General features: G+C 39.8%; 1 protein-coding gene across 2 annotated transcripts in view; it reads left to right on the plus strand.

Annotated features, from left to right (window-relative positions):
* Window positions 1-16084, plus strand: part of GNPTAB (N-acetylglucosamine-1-phosphate transferase subunits alpha and beta) — a 1418669-nt gene that overhangs the window by 45530 nt on the left and 1357055 nt on the right. The window lies entirely within an intron of this gene.

A 16084-nucleotide genomic window follows, 5' to 3' on the forward strand; every position in this document is an offset into this window, starting at 1 on the left:
TGTATATGTGTGTGTGTGTGTGTGTGTATATATATATATATATATATATATATTTTTTTTTAAGCCATGATTTGGTTCAGAATTGTCAGTTACAGTGTATTCAGATAATACAGCAGAAAGGTTTAGTTAAATAATACAAAGCGCCATTTAAAACATACACTTCACAACCTAATTAAGCATTTCATAGGAAGCTACTAGACTAATGGCCCTAGGTCCCTTATAAGCCTAGCCAAGTTCTACCTTTATTTCCACGATGAGTATCTATTGCCCCTGTCCAGGAGGGACACCGGTAGAACCCTCTGGGTGAATTTATAGTTACCCATCCAGTCGTCCAGATTGCGTTTGAAGAGGGCCAATGAGGCGCTCTGTTTGACATGAAGTGGGAGTCTGTTCTAAAGGTGTGGTAATCGCTGGGAGATAAATCTGTCCCTACAGCAGGTTCTATTAATGTCACATACCAGGTTAAGGTCTTTAGAGCAAGTAACCCATGTGCTATTTAATGTGCAGAGATGCAGCATTTCCAATAAAGCAGGGTCAGAGATTGCATTGTATGCAAGGTGGAGATTGCCTCTGAGTAGTCTGTATGAAAGAGAATAAAATGACAGTGATTTTAGACGAGCCACGTAGGACAGATGCTGAAGACCTAGAATTTACTTGTGAGGAACCTTTGTGGTCTCTCCAGTTGCTGCAGGTGGTTGGAAAGGTACATACCAAAAGGGGCATTGTACTTGATTATTGGCCTGATTAAGGGAAGAGTACAGGGAGGTTATAACTTCTTTTTTTCTGGAGGCAATGCCCTTATGAGATGAGCAATATAGAATGCCCTTCTTACCAATGTGGAGACATGGTGGCCAAAGGCGAGGTTGTTCTCAACACAGGTCTCTCACCTCTGAATGTGTACTTAACGTGTTCCTGTTGATGTGGTCATATAGCAGGAACATCGCCCTTACCGAAAGGGATGATTTATAAATTTTCTGGGTTTAAGGCCATGACTTTGGCACCAATCATTTGCTTGTGTAAGACCCTCTTGTAGAATGTTGATATAATTTGGAGATTCTATGACCACTCCCAGTTTGCAGGCATCAGCAAATGTTGTCAGTCACAAACCTTTACCTTTTGCTTGTACTTTGGAGAAATAGATTCCAAACAGTAGAGATCTCAGGACTGATCCCTGTGTAACACCACTGGTTAAAGGTCTGCTGTTGGAGGTGGATTTCCCTATTTTGACTCTATGGGTTCTATCAGTGAACCAGTTAGCGACCCATCTGATGATATAAGAGTTGATACTTAGCTGGGTGAGTTGCTAATGATGCCTGTGTGGAGGATAATGTCAAATGCCTTTGGTACGTCTGAGGAGGCTGTATGCACATATTTCCCCTCATCCAGGGCCTTGGTGACTGTCTTGAAGAAGCCCCCCAGGTTTAACAGGCATGATCTCCTCCTTTTGACAAATCCAAACTGAGTAGGGTCAAGTGTTTAGAGTTTGTCTATATCTTTGTTGATAAGGTCCATGATGATTCACTCCATGTCCTTGCAAGTAAGACTAGTCAGACTAATAGGTCTGTAGTTCCTGGGGTCAGTGGAAGCAACACCTTTGTGCAAGGGAATAACAGTGACCGTTTTCATTCAGCTGAGACAAAGCCAGTGCTTTGACTATGATTGAAAAAGTTCCTAGTGGTGGTGCTAATTCTTGTTGGAACCCATGGAGGACACTGTCTGGGATGTTATCAGTTCCCATAAATGCTGTGTCTCTGGCCTTAGAGAGGGCGTTAACCTTTTCTTTAGAGATGCAAGATAGGGGGCAGATGGCAGGGATGTCATGGGGTACGTGTGGCGGGGACAGGGGAGTGAAGTCTCTCAGAATCTGTAAGCCAACAGGTTAGCTATATCCACAGGCTCAGTATATGTGGTATCATTAACTACCAGTTCGGCACAAATCTGGGCCTTTCCTTTTAGGTTATGGATGTAACTAAAGAACACCTTATGGTTGTCTTTAGTTGAGGAAGCTAATTTTGGATTCATAGTTTGCTTTGAAGGACATCACAAGAAGTCTTTTATTTGTTGTTTAAAGTAAATTAGAAACACTCCCACATCAGTTTAGGTCTCGCTCCCTCTTACTCTTAGATATCAATTTCTTCCTCTTATTCTAAAGCCTGTTAATGTCAGTTGTCCACCAGGCAGCTTTACTCTTCCTAGAGATCTTGTTTTGGTACTATCAGGTGTGGCCGAAAAATGCAGTTATATAAGTGTTTATATAAAGCATTAGTGTAGCATAGTTGCCGGTTCCATCTGAGGGGGGAGGTGCTGAAAAGCTATTTATACCATCCAGTAAGAGGTTATAATCTGCTTTGGAGACCATTTTTAGTTTAGTTGCTGCTGCTGGGGGGGGGGATCAGGTGTGATAGTTACTTCAAATGAGAGACTGATTTGTGGTCAGAACTCACCAGGGGAAGACCTCACAGTGGTAGGCACCAGATCCAGGATGTTGGCACCTCTTGTGTGGGGATCAACCAGCTGGTCCAGGGCACTGGAGTTAACAAAGTCGAGGAACCTTTGGGCAAGTGAGTTTGAGCACGGGTAATTTACCCAGTCAATGATTGGGTAGTTAGTCACCCAAAACCATGGTGTTCAGATGTATCTTGATAGAGTCAAGTAGATCCATATAGGTAGAGTGGGTGTCCTGATTCATGGAGGGGGTCCTGTAGCTGGCAATGACTTGAATAGGTGTCCTACCAACAGTTAATTGCACCTGAAGTATCTCCAGGGAATCATGCTGTTAGACCAATTTGGAAGTGTATTTATCTTTAATCAAAATTGATATACCACCTCATTTAGTTTTCAAGCCTTCACTTTGTGGTCTGAGTGTGTGGAAGGAGGTGTAACCCAGTATGGCTGGGGTGCTTTCCACAGCTTTGAACCAGGTCTCCATGACTGAATAAATAGCTGTGTCTTCCAAGGTGAGGACTGCTTCCAGTGAGTGCAGTTTCGTGTTACAACTTCTAGTGTTTAGCAGCAAAACCTTGTGGTTGTTTTTAGATGGAGTTAAATATTAGAATGTTGATGTTTACATGCCCATTTTGTTTTTAAAGCATATACATTTATACTTTGTCTTATGAGTAGAGGTAAGTTATTCCATGATTTTAGAGGACTCTCTACCACAAACCAATCCCTTTTTTCATGGCACTGGATTCTTAATGTTAACAGTTTTTATTATATACACATATATTGAATAACAACATGGTTATACATACGATATATAGAAAACAAACCTTTACAATCCATTTTTCATTTTCATGCATTATACATCTATTTTCAATCTTAATTATTATTCTGCAATTTCATATAAATTGCTCAAAGTCCTGGCTTTCCTAAAATTTCATTTCTTCCCCTGAACATTATTTTGCATGTATTTATATGCACAAATGTCATTTATTTGTATGTAATTCACTACTTTCCTTGTCTAAAGAACCCACTTCCACTTATTGTATCTCCATTACAACATTCAATACTTCAGTTATGATTGATTTAGACTTAGATTTTCTGGTAATGACGCTTTTGGCAGCCAATAACATTAAAATTAGTAAGGCCTTACTGTGTCTAGGCAAATCAGATGCTATATTCTAGCTCAAAAGTATTTTTTCCTTAGTTACAGTCATTTGTTTCCCCAACATTTCTGACAATGTCTGTGGGGAATTTTTAAAATTTGCCCCCATCTTGAAAAAAAAATACTCCCATCCCACTTACCACTCTCTCTTTCCCATCACATCTCCAGTATTTGCTATTTACTTGAGAAAAATTCTCTGAAAGTCTGTTTGGGGTATAAAATACCCATGCAAACATTTCCATGCAAAAGTCCTAAGTCATCTGGGATTTATTGCATACTTGGGAGTCATACATGTGTTCTCAAACTTTTTTTATTTTGTAAATTGCTTAAAAATCTTTCTTCCCAAATCTTTTCTAACCTCGCCTGAGTTTTATAGCAATCATGCAACATTTTATATGCCCTACTGATCACACCTTTCTTAACAGCCGCTTCTGTTTTAGGCTTGACTTAAAAACTCAGTCAGTGTTGACCTTTTCCTAAGCATTACCTCATCACTTTTTCTTTGTCTGCACACTTTAACAATTCCTGGTAAGGAAGGCAGTCTCTCTAAGCTTCTATTTGGCCTCATTCCACTTGCTCCAAATACCTTGGTTCCTTTGCTAATTTTCTCCAATAAATTCCAGCCCTCCTTTTTCTCATGTTCTATATCCCTACTTATAGTCTGCATTCCCATGTTAGCAGAAAACATTTTAAAAACTGAGCGACCTTTATAAATGTAATATTTTGCATGGTTGTTGATCTCTTTAAGGACCTACATCCAAAATACTACTCTTTTTTTTTTTTTTTTCCTTCCGGTTTCTTAAACCCCTCCCCATCATCATTTCTTTCCACTTTGAGTTATAATCTTAGTATATAAAAATGAGTCAACTCCATAGCTCTACAATATCCTTTTCAAATCAAGTAATCCTCAACCACCTTGGTTTTGGGGAGAGGCAACTCTTGTCACTTAACTCTTGCTCTCTTCCACTATTTCAGCTTTTTATTAATTATCATGCACAGTGTCTCCTCCAGTTTATAAAAAATATGCTTGACCTGTATATAAAACTAAATGGACTAAAAACATATTCAATGTTTGCATTTTATCAGTGTCTATAATCAAGAACTTCCTGCTTCTCAGTTTTATTATTTTTTTTGTTAGTCTTTATACTTCGCTACTGTAATAGAATCCATTTTAGTCCTTACACTTTTATATTTAATTTTGCCATGCCCATTAGACATGGTTATTGCTAAACCAATTGAGCTATAGCCTTGGTTTTATTTTCATTTATTTTATTTCCCAAAAATAACGGTCTCATAATATTAATTAACAAAATATATCTTTTTTTGATTTATCAGATACAAAATACTTTTCTTTATCGTACCAGTTTCTTTCTTGAATTTGTGAGTCCCTAATTTTTTTTTGCCAATTGCTTTAAATATAAAACAATTAATAAAAGAAAAAGGAGAATATGCCTTCAAACTGCACTGTTCAAGCACAGTCTGTCTTACAGAAATCCTCACAGTTTAATTCTTGCCTCCAACCCTTCATATATCCTCTGTATCAACACTATTATTCTATAATGGAATGCATATACTACCATTGTCCTACTCCTAAAATCCCAGCAGACTGTAGCATCAAGACCAATCAACAATAAAATAGTTTTCTTACACTGTTTCCGTCTGGATCATCATTGTCCTGTTAAGACTGTCAAATGTTTGCCTTCCCTCCACAAAATCATGTAGATCCATATGTATCATTATAGTAACCCCTTAGCCATTCTCTTGGTTAGTATAGACATAAACACTTTATAATCAAGGTTTAAAATTGAGCTTGGTCTACAAGTAACGGTGTCTATAACTGGTATTTACCCTCTATGGGTAATGAAACCAGCACAGCTTTCTTCCAAGGTGCTGTTTATTTTTTTATTTGTTTGTTTTGTACTAGCTTTTTTAAAAATATTGCTAAACAAAACATTTCAGCTTGATCACTTTCTTCCTTCTAACTTCCACAGGAATATCATCTGTTCTTTGACATTTCTCTGCTAATTGATTCATACATCATCATTTTATCTCATTCCTTCCTGTCTTACTTTTCTAACCCTGGCATAGTTAAGTTCTACTTAAATATTTATTTCCATTTCTGCCTTTTCTTGGTTTTCCCTTTCCTATGCTTTATACAGATTTTCTACAGAATTTCTGAAATATCTTTTAATACCTTTTAGGCTCTCTGGTTATTTTTCTTATAGTAGGCTTCTTAAGTTTGGCTACAGACCTCTCTACTTTAACTGCAAGGTTTTGTGCTTCTGGAGTTATCAAAATTTACTGCTTGACAGAAATCATTATAAAGTCATGCATATTATTCAAATACTCCCTAATTTTCAGCACTCATTAAATACTCCTTTTCTCCAGGCATTTAATACCATGAAGTCACAGTTTACCTCACTATCTGTTGCCAGCCTGAAGGCAATAGGAACATTGAGACCAATGCAACAACTGCCTCATAATCACTGACAACTGTTTGATTCCTCCTATGAAGTGTTTCATATGTGATAAGTGCAAGTATCTGCTAACCTTGGAAGCAAACCCCTCTTCAGAGCATGCTCACTATATGTAGCACATTGTCAGTTCTGACTTTCACCTTCCACAAGCATGCCCACCATGTCCTACATAAGCAAATAAAGCTTCTTGTGCTGAGGTACTTAAGTCACTGCCTAAACCACACGGCCTCCTAGATGAAGGTTTGGTATACAGGGCACTTATTTTCTGTAGTGTTTAAGTGTGATACTAACTACAAAAAGGAATTCCTCAGTTGGCAGGTTGAAGCCCTTAATGCAGCAAAGCAGAAGCAGTACATCTGGTAATGTCTTGGTCATAGGTGAATACGTAGTTAGGCACACAGATGCACTCACCAGGTAGAGGAAAGAAAGAGTGATGGTCAGGTGCCTCTCTGGTGGCAGGATCTGCACTATCACGAGAGTCCTCAAGTCCTTTCACTCCAAGAATACATGTGACGTGGGCATTATGCATGTGGGAGTGAATGATTTTTGAGGCATATCTCCATGGAGCATATGAAAAGGGACATGATATGCCTCTCAGAATATGCATCTGAAATTGGTGTGAAACTAGTACTGAACAGTAGCCTACCATCGCCGGCAATAATGCCATAGTGCAAACAAAAGGTAACAGATTTCAGTTATTGGCTTGGCTTTTGGTATTACTCTAAGAGGATCTAATGTATATCAGCCTGGGTGGAGATGACAACCATGTTTACTTTGCTAGGGATGGTCTGCACTTCTCCTCTTGGCCAGGACGTTTTCCTCCCCCCATAGTACCTTTTTTTAGGCAATGTCAGTCTCCTTAAATTACATACATATCTGATCAAGACTGTGTAAAGGAGCACTCCTTACAAGCATTCTTAATTCTTGAAAATATAGATATCTGTGTAGTTACTGAAATGTAGTTTTACAACAAAGATAGTACCCCCACAGTGCAGGGTTTCAGTGCCTTACACACTTTCAGATCTAATGTGGAAAATGACAGTGTTATTGGAGAGGGATGTCTGTATTCCTGAGACGCCATCTCCAAAAGGACAGTTACCCAAAACTTTCCCTTATCCTTTTCGCAGTAAATAGAACTCTGTACCATATCATAAAGACTGCGGTGGTGGTACTGCGGTAGTGTTGTCACCTCACAGTTAGACGTTGCCAGTTCGATTCTCAGAGTGTCTTCTGTGTGGCGACATGCGTGAATGGGCATTCCTTCGTTGAAGGTTGTGCGTTAGGCCCGGCAAGCCAGCACATAAAAATCAACTGCCAATCATTAGTGGACCAGAGTTCCGCTGTGGCGACCCCTGACCGGGAAAAGCCGAAAGACACAAACGAACAAACAAACAAATTCTTGTACTTTATTAATGCTAGCTCCCTAGACCAATCTGTTAGTCACATCTGGGAGTTCAAAAATATTTGGAGACCTGGTTTCTTAGTATTGCCACCTGTGCTCGACACGTTGAGTTACCATGTCACCGGTCAAATCTTGGTACCATATGGTAACACTCTCACCATGAGGGCAAAACAAACCTGAGTTACCACAATACTCTTCTGTTTTTTTTTTTTTTTTAGAAAGTATTCTAAGGCAAACCTAATCCAGCTAACTACTAACCTGATGAAATTCAAGCACCTTGCTTGCCTCAATTACTTCATATCGTACATTGGCACATTTTGTGGATAATTTCTACACCCACCTCATAAGACCCCCAAAAGACATAAATATAATGCCAGATTTAGGAATAAACCCCATTGGTGGAACTATCTATAAGCAAATGTATACAGTATGAGGAAGAAACTCTCCTAGACCTTAAAACAAACTTAATACAGCATCATCTGGAAATGACCTCAGAAAGATCAGCAGAGAACTCAGAAATATAATCAAATCCTCCATAATTCAGTACGACTTGACAATTGCTACCTCTGTTAAGGTCAACCACAAAGCCACATTCAGCTTTGTCATAAACCTTAGAAGTAATGATAGTAATGCTCAGACCCAATGCTCATCGCCACCATCATAAATATCATTAGTATCATCATCTATCCATCCAACACAAAAACAACACTTACTTGTGCCCTGATGATAGCCAGTGTATTAGCAAACACATTCGGCTCTAATTTTACTCCCTCTTATTCTTCTAACTCTCAGCTTATTAGCACATACATACCCCACCCCCCGAATCACCTCTGAACAGGTCCTGAATACTCACTCCAAGGCCAAAAACACTTGCTCTGTGGTCCTGTTAATGTGCCAGGGTGCCTTCTTGTTAGCACCAGACGTTTAGTAGACTCACTAGTAAACATATGCATCTCCACTAGATTTGTGCCAGAGAAATAGAGAACTGCAGTAGTTATCCCGCTCCACAAGGAGGGATTCAGTACTGATTCGGCAAACTACAGACCTGTAAGTCTCACCAGCTTTAACGCATCATTATGGAACATATTAGCAAGGGCATAGCCTTTGAATTGAGACAGTTTGGGTTTGCTAAAGGCAGATCCTGACTCTTGAACTTGGTGGGCTTCTTTAAACATGTCACTGATGCATTCGACTTGGGCAAATTGGTAGACAGTGCCTACCTGGACCTGGCCAAGGCCTTTTAATCTAGCCATTATTCTGGCATTGTTGACAAGCTAATCAGACAATGTAAACTCCAATGCTACTTGCAAACTAGCTAACTTGACAGAACCCAGTCGATTACTATGTGATGCACACTGTCTTTGAAAATAGTAGTTACCAGTAGTGTCCAATAGGGAGCAGTCCTAGGACCACTTCTATATGGTATTCATTTCTCTGATGTCAGGATGGATATCAAGGGCCTGTGGCTGTAATTTAGAGTTGTCATTAACTCCCCATCTGACTGCCAAATTTTTGAGAAGAGTCTAACCGGTTCATAGGCCAGTACTAGGCTAGCTGCCCTTACAGGCCATTTCTAAGCTTAGCCAGTTTCTCTTCAAAGGTGAGAATCAAAACCTGTAACTTGTGTTTACGATATAACACCTTAACCATTATGCCACCCCCCACCCCCCAACATGCACCAATAAGTGGTGCCTTGACTACTGTCTAAAATTAAATGCCAGGAAATGTAGCATTGCTTCCTTCAGCAAACTGGGACACCCATGCACCTACCACATGAACGAATTCAGCCGTTGGGGACCTGGCACTTTCATTGATGATCAACTATCCTTTGATCTCTCTGTATCTAGTTACCAGACTAATAACCAGAGGCATTTCATTCCAAGCTAAAGAAGTTATCATACTTCTCTACTCAGGCCCATAACAGAGTATAATGGCCTTCTTTGTATGTACCTGTCTAAGCATATGACCCATCTTCAGAGACCTCAGCATTTCCTCACTAATGTAATCAAGGGCATGATTTCTTTGAGCTGCCCAGGCTGTTATAAAGAGCTCTGTCTTTCATGTTTCCTACAGACTCTTGAGAGGTGACCTTTCCATAGTACTAGATCAGTCATGGCTTTGTAAAGTATGCAGTCATTCACATCCACAAAATTAGTAACACCCTTAACACTTGCTGAAGGGATGTTGAATTGCACCTTAGCATAAATAGGACCTGCTGATGAGATGGCTATATGTTACAGAAAATTGCTGTTTTTAAGGAATAGACTTTCTTTGCATGTAAGGCAAAATATCTGCCTCATCCTATTTAAGCCTAACTTGGCTGAATGGGTATACAGTCAAAAAAATACCCCGGATCTGGCCTCTCAAACTCGCATTGTAGTAGGTTGAAACTAGGTATAAATCATGTGAATGAGGACCTGCAGTTTGGGATATTGTGGCTAGGCTACTAATAGTTCTCTGCATCAGAAGCCTAGTGGCATACAAACCTAAGAAGGCACCCCTCCTTGGTTCTTCTTCTCGGGCACAACTTGTTGGAGAGGAACCCTACCACCCAGAATTTTGTGTTCAACCATTCATGTATCCTTCTATTCTTTTGTCTGGGAATGCAAATGTTTCCATTGCTGTACTCATAAAATCCCAGCTGACTTGTCGAATGCCTTCTCTGCATAAAGATCCACCAATAACAGCAGCATTTTCTTAAGCTGCACTTCCCCAGAACGTCCCTGTTCTGTTAATGTTGTCAAATGTTTGTCTTCTTTCTACAAAGCATTCTCTCGCTACCTGAGATTGCGTCAACTGTGTGCTCAAGCCTGACAGTAACTGGTGGCATTTCCATATTTCTGAGGGATCATATCGCCTCCAGACAGATTCCCAGATACCCACAAACAGAACTTGTAGAACTCCAGATCACCATAAAGACAAATTACCATGCCAGTTTCTTGAAAATATTCAAAGAACTCTGTATTGATAAGAACTCCATAGGTTTGGGAGACTTAACTACCCTGCAGCTACTTGGAGAACAAATACCTCTAATCTAAGGTAAGCCTAGAAATTCTTGAACTTAATTAGCAAAAATCCCCTGGAACAGATGGTAAAACCCATACAGACTACATAATTGTCACAAATGTAATCTCTGCAGTTTTTATTTCCCAGGTTTATCTTTCCCTAGTTAATTAAGTAGGACTGCTTTTGACATTTGCCTTCAAAATAACCCAAGTCCCTGAAACTAATATCTAAATTTAAAGACTTCAGATGGGTAAACCTCTTATAATTATGTGACAAAATCTCAATGTTCACCTATGACTGTACCAGTTTGGGCGGTAACATAGCAGTCAGCTTCATAAAGTTCTGCACTCAGACAAGTGCATAGAATTAGCAGTCCTAACCAGAGCAAAATACAATGGGTTGTTCAAAAAACAAACCACCCTGGTGGTCTACCAACATAAATAAACTTTGCAGTAAGAGAAAAAAATCCTTCAAATTACAGTGTATTTAAAAAAATCCTTCAGATTCTACAGCGTATCCAAAACTTCTGATAAGAAGTATAGTATAAAACAATATTACCAAAAGGCTGCTCCTGTGGAGTAGAGGGTTAAAGCCCAGACTATGGCCCAGCTGACCCAGGTTCGATTAGTGGCGTGGGAGACTGACCGAGTGTCAGAAAAGGCATGAGCATGCCTATCCAAGATGGGAGCATGCTTGTTGATACACTGCCTAAGGGGAGGTGTGGTCCCTAGAGAGGAGTTGCCCTCTGATGTAATCGGCGAGCATGGGGGGGTGGGGAAAAGGGAGTGTATAGGTCTTAACCCACCCCAGACATAAGCACAGACATGTCAAGCCTCCAGGTTACCTTTGAGATCCACAGCTGGCACCAGCAAAAACGGAGCAAGTCCATTGGTTAGGTTGGAGAGTAGCTGGTAGACCTGGCATTGACATGGGGTACTAGGGGTGGGTCCAGTAAAAATGAGGTTCGAAGGGACCAAAAAATATATTGCCAGGGATCTGAAAAATACTGTAAGGACTAGTAAAGCAATCCATGAACTTTAGGCAGAATGTAAGGATAACTGCAAATCCTTCTTTAGCTACATTCAGAAGTTACCTAGTACTTATCCTAAACCAGACCACCCACGCCAACCCAACAGGCATTGTTGGGATACTAACAGATAAGTTTAGTGCAAACTTCACACCTGAGACATCTGTCCAAGCTCCACATATCCCAGAATCCCTTATACTCCCCTATTATAACTAAGGAAATGTTCTGAAGGTGCTATCAAAGAACAAAAATGCCTCCTCCTCTTCCATGGACCCTAATAATATACTGGTATAGTGCCAAACATTGCTGTTGCAGAGCTTTCTTCAAATTGTTTAACCTTAACGTAATTGCAGGATTAGTTCTCTATTTGTTGTACACTACAGTGGTGAAGCCCTTCTGCAAGGGTGTGATCCCCTGTAATTATAGACCAGTCAGCCTTCTGAACCTTTTCTGTGAAGCTGTGGAGTGTGTTTTAGTGTGACCTCCTCCGTTATATCAACAATCTCATTACCTTAGACCCTCAGCAGTTTGGCTTCAACAAAAGGAGTTCCTGCTTATTAAATCTAGTTTACTTCTTCAGGAGAGTTGCACAGACTTTTGACAGTGGTTGTGCTGTTCAGGCAGTGTGTCTTGACCTAGGCAAAGTATTTGATACCATTCCCCATGCAGGTATTGTAAGTAAGCTAAACACTCTTAGATGTTTACACAGTAAGAGGAATAGCATACTGGCTGAAAGATATAACCCAGATAGTTTGTGTGGAAGATGCCTCAAATAAAAGTATGAGGAAACCAGGAGAGTCCCCCCCCCCCCCCCGAGCTTTGTACTGTGACCCCCTCCTTTTCTGCTTTTATTTGTCTGATCTTTAAACTGAGAGACAGGATCTGTGATTAGTTTGCAGATGACTGCAAACTGGGTATTATTGCCAAGACGTCCCGCTGACACCTGTGTTGTTCAGAAAGAACTTGTTCTAATTCATACTGGGTGTACAGAAAATTGGGCTCAATTTTAAATGCAAGAAAATGTCATATTTTGTTTGTTTCAGTGTATAGTGTAGATAATACTCCACTATTAAATGAAGATGTAGCTTGGTACCTGGGTTGACATTTCCCTTTTCTTTGATCATATGGCAACTGTAGTCAGAAAATCTTTCTACTTGGCACAATTAATAACAAAGGGTGTATCTTTCAGATTTAAGATGCAATAGGTTCTGTTTTTATTCACCACTAATTGAACCAATTGTAAGACTGCAATGCCTCTCTTGAGCTCTACCTCACTCAGCATGTCAGACAGCTAGAATATCCCCACAAAATTTTCAGGCTTACAGAACCTGAACTGCCAAAAGAGGCTAGAAGTTCTATTCCTTTGCTCAGTAACTTAGACTCTACGGGGGTGAGCTGTACCTTGCCTACCCTGTCGTTAGCAATCTTGGCTCTCCTTTATCACCATATGTCTGATTAGCTTAGAAAACACCAGAACCAGAGACCCAAGTCTTCACCAGTGGATAAATAGAATGTGATGGAGAGAGAGAGAGAGAGAGAGAGAGCAAGGATTAATTACGCAGCTCTACCTCCATCTCTGAAATAGCTGCCCCTGCAGGTTAAGCAGTGGTATACATGGTCATCCTTCAAACAAAACATGGATGACTGGGTGGGTACCCTCAAATGTACACTTGGACTAACTGGCCAACCCTCCTCGAGAAATGGAGCACAGCCTGAAGTTGGATATTGGCAAGGCATTAATGATTGCAAGTCTAAATTGCCTATGAATTCTTTCAGATCTGTGGAATGGATGATATGATGGTAACTTTAACAGAGGATGGAACTCTGCAGTAAAGGAGATTGGAGTCTACATTGACTGACTACAGTAAGGGCAGCTTAAAAGACTGCATTTTGAAAAATAAATGGTGGTAAATGGCTGATGGCAGATTTATATTTGTCATAAAACTCCACCATCTGATGTGCAGTCTATGCAGAGTGAAGTAACCAAAGGGAAAGGCACTTCCATGTTCCTTTTAATTCAAGCCAGAACTGCAGAGTATGTGGTTGGCAAACCATGTACCAGTTGCGCCAGACAGAGAAGCAGCAATTGCAGATTTGATACTGTTGCCTTCTTCTATCCGTTGGATTTTTCTTAGACTTTAAATTTTGCCTTACTTTAGCAAGAACCCATCAATGATTAAATACTAAACAAAGTATTTTTTTTTTACTTTAAACTAAAAGCATATCTCAAGTGAAGAATGCATATTGGTGGATTGTGTGACTGTAGAGTAATATAAGTTGTGGTGACAGTGTCATTCATTCATTCTTTAATTTAATTCTGTATCAATTTTATCTTCTCTAGGATCACAGGGAATCAGACCCTGTCCCAGCAAGCAAGAGGTATAAGGGATACAGTCTGTCCTGGAACAGGATACTAACCCTTTTGCTATATGCATGGTCATACTTGTTCATTGTATGCACAATTGTAGGCTTCCCAGGTCACAACAGTGTGTCTTTGGGATGTGGAAGGAAACTGGAGCAGAAAACAAAACACAATGTAGACGCAATGGAAAGGAATACTCTACACAGATGACACACCCGCCAGGTTCCATACTGGAGAACTGAGGGCTGTGAGGTGGCATCCGCACTAACCAAAACACCACTGTTTTCCTACTTAGTTTCAGAAAAACTTTTAATTTGTAAAGCGAATTATTTTAGTATGCAGTGAAAAAAAATGAATGTAGGTTTTAAAATAAAAATGCACACATTTCTGGTGTTTAACCAAAAAATGTTATACTGTTCTACAGCTGTACCATTTTAACTGCTGTTACTGTTCAACTACAGCATTAGTTTAGTAGATTTTCCCATACATTAAATTCAGTAATTTTGCCACTTCATAAATGCAGTTAGTGACTTTCATTTCAATCCGCTGAACCAAGGCATTCTTTTTAACTCTAAATATTTGTCTCTATCGGCATGTGGTGCTTAGCGTCTTGGTGAAGTAGGTAAAAATGTTCTCTGCTTGTGACAAGGAAGGTATGAAGTGGGCTTCATGTGATTATTCATGTGTGTTGGCCACATGCACAGAAGTAACATAAAGTGATGTTCACCATGTGATCTGTAACTCACCCCATTCTCTGGTGCTTGTGTGATAGTCTCCCTTCTTTGCAGTACTTGCAGTGATCAGTGCATGCCTCCTGCCAACAGTACACTGAGGTGCTGTGACATTTCTATACAATAAGCCTTGTTAGTACCCAGTTTGTAATAAAATGTGCATCTTGTTTTATTGATGTAATGTGATGATGTAACGTGATGCAGTGACTATCCTGTTGCATGCCTTAAAAGGACTACAAAGATATACAGTGTCCAGGCCTTTGTTGATATTAGTATCCAACAGCAAGAGCATAATACTTTTATGAAATATTGCCCTATTATCTTCCATGGCCACTTTTTGTGCTGCCCTGAAAAATGCATGTCCCTAGAGTGTCCACAGAACTATCATGAATGAGCAATAATCCAATGTCCTGCCCCCATTTAAAACCATTGCTGCATTTCTGAATAGAAGTGTAACCAAAGTGAACCATGGCTCACTTTTGAGTGCAAATGTAATTGAAGTGAGCTGTGGGCAGGCTGCATACCGTAGATTTGAGCGTGTCTCAATCCTTCACTTTTCGTATTGTTAGACTGAGCAGGTTGCTGCCAGTCCTTGTTAAGAGTAGTCCATTCTTCCGTAACAGAATGTATCTAATTAATGTTGCTATACTTACTTTTGGGCAAATGTGTTGAATAGTGACTAAAAGATTACATGTTCAAGAGGTTGAAATGATTATCTTGCATGATGCAGTCTGACTACTTCAGCTACAGGACTGGTTGCTTCCAGGTACTACAGTCTCTTGGAACAAGAGACATATTTCCAGGCACCTGTGATGTACCATACCTCCTTGTTTTGTCTGATCTCATTTTAGCCCATTTGTGTGTGTGACTGTCATTGAGTCCTGATCCCATGCTCACAGGTCTGTAATTTCAGATGTGTTCATTTTTGGTTTAGGTCAAAATTTTCCTTGTTGAAGCATTCTTAATTAACAAAACCACAAAAACCCTCCAAATGTAAATATTCATCCTTCTCCCTTCTTGTGAGATAATCGGTGTGTTTTTGATGCATTTTATCTTTCATTTTGCTATTCATCCCATTGTTGGCAGTCTTCTAGATGGTGAGAAAAGTAGGGCCTTTGGGTTGAAAAAATGATCATAGTGTGGGCTCAGTATCCTCCCTCCACCTGGACACTTGCATTTTGTGTGACTTGGCTGTCAGTGAAGCATTCTGATCTTTAGAAAGTTTTGTAAAGAATTTGAGTCCAGAACCCTCTTAGAGAGAAGAAACAAATTAAATTCTTAAGGGTCTGTTGGATCCTTGGTTCAATAATTAAAAACAAAAAAACTCTCTAGGAGTTTATGGTCTAGGCCTTCCTTATCTCTTTCAGAACATCCCACCAAGCCAAGTTACAGTCCTTGTGTAGCTGTGAATTTAGGCTAGGAGAAAATGAAGGCATTTGTCAAGGCTTAGAGTGAAAAGGGCACCCTGTTTTTCA

Source organism: Protopterus annectens, chromosome 11.part0 (assembly GCF_019279795.1).
Source record: "Protopterus annectens isolate FY-2018-M chromosome 11.part0, PAN1.0, whole genome shotgun sequence".
NCBI lineage: Eukaryota > Metazoa > Chordata > Ceratodontiformes > Protopteridae > Protopterus > Protopterus annectens.